The sequence below is a fragment of the Clarias gariepinus genome, chromosome 20 (genome assembly GCF_024256425.1).
Source record: "Clarias gariepinus isolate MV-2021 ecotype Netherlands chromosome 20, CGAR_prim_01v2, whole genome shotgun sequence".
Classification (NCBI taxonomy): domain Eukaryota; kingdom Metazoa; phylum Chordata; class Actinopteri; order Siluriformes; family Clariidae; genus Clarias; species Clarias gariepinus.
Genome location: NC_071119.1, coordinates 7,783,885 through 7,790,155, shown reverse-complemented (window position 1 = coordinate 7,790,155; position 6,271 = coordinate 7,783,885).

The following is a 6,271-nucleotide window of genomic DNA, read 5'->3' as shown; positions in this document are numbered from 1 at the left end:
TGTTTTGATTTTTTTTATGTTAAAAAAAATAATTGAAACGCTCTAATTTAAGTTTAATAGAAATAAAATTCTCACTTCAACTTAAGATATTAAGTGGTGTGATTGGGGAAAGCAATTGATATTACAAACGATTTTAAGTTAAGTCAACTTAGCATTTGTTTGCTTACTTAAGTTTTCATTAAACATTACTTATTTTTTTTAGGGCAACCAGTTTCCTCCAATTTTTTAAGTAAACTCAACTTGTCTGGGCTCACAGTGAATGTCCAAAATCCATATGTTGCTTTCCAACACTGAATTGAATTCAGACCAGAGGTCTGGGAAGCTGTCATAGCAGGCAGCTATCACTAGAACCCTTTTACATGTGTGTCCACCAGGCATTCTTGTGAATTCGGACATGTTTGTAAACATGATCTCAATTCTGTCAGAAGTGACCACATCACTTCCTGTGGTAAACCTTAGAAACTTGCCAAGTTTCTCCTCATCTAACTCCCTGATGTACCTTTTAAGGTGGTTCTTTCCTTTGGCACCATCACAGGGAACTGAAGGAGTCCCAGTACTTTCCTGGGAAATGGTTTAAGGTTGTCATGCAGCTTCAAAAGCTCATCATGGGTAAAGGAAATATTTGGCTGCATCACCTCTTTCCAGCAGTCTATCACATACATTGGCTTTTGCACAAGCTCTTTGTGTGTTATCTCCATCAGGATGTCTTTGAGTGTCTCAGCTGCAACTCTTTTTCGGCATTCATAGTTATCCAAGACCTCTAGTAGCTCATTATTTGAAGGTTTCAAGTAAGTTACTGCACACTGATCCATAAAAGATTGCTTCCATAAGGGGGAGAGCTAGCTTTATTAGTAGGTATTGAAATGTGTGGTAAACTTTCACCAGAATTCTGCCAATGGCCTTCCAGATTTCATAAATGAAGTCATGCCTAATGAAAGGGACTTTCACTGTCCACTTTCTCCACTGGGCTCCTGTTGATGATGGGGGTCTGGTAGTTCCTCTCCTGCTTTGTACTGAAGTCCAATATTAGCTCCTTTGTCTTGCTGACATTTAGGAGGAGATTGTTCCTCTGGCACCAGTTCTCCAGATTTCCAATCTCCTTCATGTAGGCCGTCTCGTCATTGTTTGTGATCAGGCCGACCACGACGGTGTCTTCAGCAAACTTGATGACGGCGGTGGAGTTGGTAGTGGCCATGCAGTCGTAGGTGACTCTTTGAAGCATGTAGGGATCACCGACTAAGATACAGATGTCGCCATTAAAAACGCACGTTTCGAGAAAAGGGATCCCGCGACTTGCTGCGGCTTTGCGCAGCTGCGCGCGGCAAGCTGTGAAAATGCCCTTCATTACCTGTAGGGGGCAGTCGTGTTTCAGTCTGAAGTATTGTGTGTCTACTGAAGCCGAAAATGTGTTCTCTCTCTTAGGCACCCATTGACAGCAAGCGACGAAGCTCATAAACGTGTCGAGCTCAAACTGTAAATACTGATATGTATTAATTCTTCATTTTCTTCTCTTCTTCAATGATGATACTTCTTTCACTGCGCTTTCTTCAATTAGTATTATTATTATTAGTAGTAGAAGTAGTGCTCTGAATTTATTATTATTGTTATTATTATTATTATTATTGTAATGCACCTGCGCGTGTGTGCAAAAAGGCTACAATGATGTATGATATGTTAGCCTAAAACAATTGTTTTATTGTTTTTATGTGCTTTCAATATACAATCTTGTGCAAAGTGAAAGTGAGTTGCGCGTGCGGCTTTTTGATTAAAAGGCTGGTAAACGCGTGCGCAGATAAGAGCAGATTTATCGATAAAACAACAGACATGAAAAAAAAAAACACAAAAATATGTACTACTCTCTGAATACAACAGAGACAGCACGCAAAATCCCCGGGCTTTGACTGCACTTAATTCGTTAGTACTGTAGTAGTACACAAAAAAATGCTGGGTTTCTGTAAACACATCGTTGGGTTGTTTATGCTGGGTCAAAATTCTGTGTTATTTCGGGTACTTTAATCACACTGTTGGGTTGCTTTTGCTATGAATACTAAAAGTGCTGCATGATTAAACTCAATGAAAAAAAACAAAAAAGAAACTTCTCCGTTTTGTCCTTAGACCTTTGTGTTTATGCAGTAAACCCATAGGTGAACACGGTGATTTAAGAATTTAATTAAACACGAATATAAGTGACATTTTAATTCAAATCCAACATTTTAATGGTTAGTGACCGGTGACGTGCGTCAACTCGCACGTTCTGCGATATTCCATTATCCAAGTGTTACTGTGCGTGCTTTGCAATGTCAGACACATTCAAATGCAAATAATACCCCCTTCTCAGGTGTGAATAAGTTTCTTCACTGTGCATGGTTTCAGCAAAGTGGAGGATCTTGGATCTTGCTTCGGGCCTCTTTTTAAATTTGTGTAAATTTAAAATCTTCTGGATTCTACATTCTAAAATTGTATTGTTACCGTTTTTAATCTCTGGAATGCGATTTTTCTTATTATAACAAGCATGCTTTTAAATACTCTACAATGTTTTAATTTTAGATTTATGATAAAAATAAATAAATAAACCAAATTTAATTATTCCATTTGTATTTACCCTTGTAAAATAGCATTAAAAAATGATGGGTTGTGTATCGAGCGATTAAAAACAATACAAGACATGTTACGATAAGGAAACTTTCTATCTCTTCCATTCCAGTGATTAAAAAAATGGCTCACCAGCCGTGCCTAATTCCGTCATGTCATGTGTCCTCCTCTTAAATTTACTACGTAGTCTAAATCAGCGCTCAGCCACACGCAAAAAGTTTTCCAGAGCCCACCGGCAGAAGATTGTGAATGCGTCGGGAAAAACAGCAGGCAGACTGACTCTGACCATTTTAAAAAACGTTTGCCATCATTTTCTGATGCGCTAAGTTCACCAAAAACAATACAGAACAGCGCATCTTATTTGCTTATTATTGATAGCTTATGTACAAAATCATAACTTTTTTTTCGTTATTGTGAGTGTGCTTAAATAAAAGTCTTATAAAGACTATGTAGTCTTATATAGTTTTATTATAGTTTTTGCACATTAATCAGAGTCCTTATCTGTTAAATTTTTGAGGAAAATGTTTTTTTTTTAGCCTGTCACGGCGTGCGCCCAAATCAATATCGCTCCTCCCTCGCTCACTAGTTAGGCGTCCTCCCCTTCAGATATGCGAAGAAGCAGGGCTTAGTTAGAATAAGACACTGCTGGTGAGCTATCCTCGCTAATGATCCCAGGTTTGCACCCCGCGTTATAAAATCCTCGGGTTTTGTTGGGTTACAGTGGATTTTACTACACAGTGCGAGTGCGACGCACGCGCAACAACGCGGAAGTGCGGCATGCAAGCGGGGCAAATGGAACGCGCCCCATGGACTTCAAATGTAGCGAGAGATGGGAGGGGCCGGTGTGGCCATCTGCGGAGAGCAGAGTCAGCGCGAGCAGACGAGGCAGGAGCTGCTGGAGCTGCTGTCCTCGCGGGCCCACGCTGCCACTCTGTCCGCTGCCCACCGCTCACCAGGCCGTGCCCGCATGCCAACCAAACCTGCACGTGCACATTCCTTCCTTTCCATCCTCACTCCTTTAACCCTTTTCTTTCCATTTTTTTCCGTAAGACCTCGCCGCGAGTCCGTGCTTCATGGTGCCGCCGTCCACCCGTTACATGGCCCAAATTTAGTCAACAATATATATTAAACGTTTTTTTTCTTGTTCTAATGTTATTTAGAAGTAAACGAAATAGTAATAGCTTAAATATTAACAAGGGGAATGTTTGTCATGTGGGCATTATAAGATGTGTATTAAAAACTTCTAACTAAAAAGTGGCAGCTGGCACGCCTAAAAATAGTCGCAGGTTAATTTTTTAATAGTCTAAATAAAAATTTTTCTTTTTAATCTCCTACATTATAATTTCCTACATTTCCTACAGTCTAATCAGCGCTCAACCGCACCAAAACGTTTTCACCAAAAGAAATGTTGTCGTACTAAATAATATTTATGCAGGAATAAGGGCCTCTTATTCCTATTAATCCTGGGTTGTCGCACCCTCCCCAGGTGTGAATCAGCTGTTCTCACCTATACATTCAGAGAAACTGAAATGCACCTCTCCACACTTTAAAAACCTCTTGAATCTAAGGCTCTTCTGGAGACTTTCAGTGATTTAAATTTGTGTAATTTTAATCTTCTGGATTCTAGATTCTAAAGTTGACATTGTTACCGTTTTTAATCCTTGGAATGGAAGAAATTGAGATTTTCCATATGATAGCATAAATTGCATTGTTTTTAATCACTCTATACACAATAATATTCTTTGGTATTTTTATATAAAAAAAAAAAAACGGGTATGGGGCTATCTTGGTTTATTAATCCTCGTGCCTGGTTTAGGTTTAGTATTCAGTGCGCACCGTTTGTACATCTGTTATTTTAACTATATCATAACACTCAGAAAGACCTTTTATTTGGGGTTAAGTGACTGATGTGCCTAACATTTTTCAGCAGATCCTCTGTTTCACTACATAATCCTTGACTTTTCATGAGTATGTAAGATCTCTTGACACCTCTCTCTCTCTCTCTCACACACAGCAAACTAAATCGTCATAAGCACGTCCCTACCCCAAACAGCTCAGCCATTTACTTTTCATTCCATTTACTTACATCTGAACTGAGTCGTTTACATAAGTCACTGATCAATAGCTCATCATATCAATTTATTCATACAGATGTTCCTGTTTTACATGGAAATTTACAGGTTTGTTACAGAATGATTGACTATGACAAAGCCACCAGAACGGTGGCAGCTGGAACACCTAAAACACATGCAGGATGATTTTTTTTATAATCTAAATAAAAATGCTTTTCTAAACATGGCCTATTGTTATTTACTTACAATATTTGTTAATTTAATTTAAATGGGGTTTGGGCTCCGGGATGTTGAGCATCGTGATCCTCAACTTTACTTTCTGTGACGGCGTGTGCCTGTGATGGGTTTGCGCCCAAATCTACTATCGCTACTCGCTCACTCCGTAGGCTCCCTGAATAGGCGGCAAAGGGACGGAGCCGCTTATTCGCTTCGGCTGGCGATAATTAACGTTAATAGGATTGCGGTCTTATAGAGTTACTGCATTATTTTCAAGACATCCTTAATTGAGATTTTTCTCCTAATTACATGTCCACAAATACTTTGACATACACTTATCAACAGAAACTCTCCGTGTTATCATGAATTGCATTTTATATGAATGTTACATATGAGACGCGCGCACAAACACATACTTATATAATATATTTACATACAAACACATGCTGTATACACATAAAAACATAATATATTCAATAAATTTGTAAAATACACTCAAAGTAATTAGGCTGATTTAATTGGACCATTAAACATTTTATTTCTATTTAGGCCTATTCTATGTTTTGCTGGTGAAATACATTTAAGGCAGAGGCGTCTGCTCAGTCTTGTTAAATAGTTTGTTATAGTCTTGTTAAATAGTTGTTAAAAAGTCTTGTTAAATAGTGTGTGTGTGCTACTGCGCGCACACACACACACACACACACACACACATATATATATATATAAATATATATATATATATATATATATATTGTTCATTCATGTCTTTTGATGATGGCGACACATTCCTAGGTTTTAAATAAGACATGTTGGCATATTCACGAATCAGGACATTCGCATATAGTTAACACCATCAGATTATAAGGTAGCCTACTATCAGGAAATTAAATTAATTTCAAGACCATTTAAACCGAGGCATTGCCATGTCTTTTATTAATTTGTTTATGCGCGGCACTGCCCCTCGCGTGAGCCGCGTCGTTACTGTACATACATATCCACAAATACTTTAACAACATGCACTTATCATGAATTGCATTTAATATGAATGTAACATATGAGACACGCGCACAAACGCATACTTATATAATATATTCACATACAAACACATACTGTATACACATAAAAACATAATATAATCAGTAAATTTGTGAATTGCACTCAAAGTAATTATGAAGTCTGATTTGATTGGTACCATTAAATATTTTATTTCTATATAGGCCTTTCTATGTTTTGCTTGCGAAATACATTTTAGGCAGAGATGTCTGCTCCGTCTTCTTAAATAGTTTTAAACCCCTAAATTCTGCCAATTCCCCCTGCCAATATTTACCGTTTTAAATAAGATATGTTGGCATATTCACGAATCCGGACATTCGCATAGTTGAAACTATTAG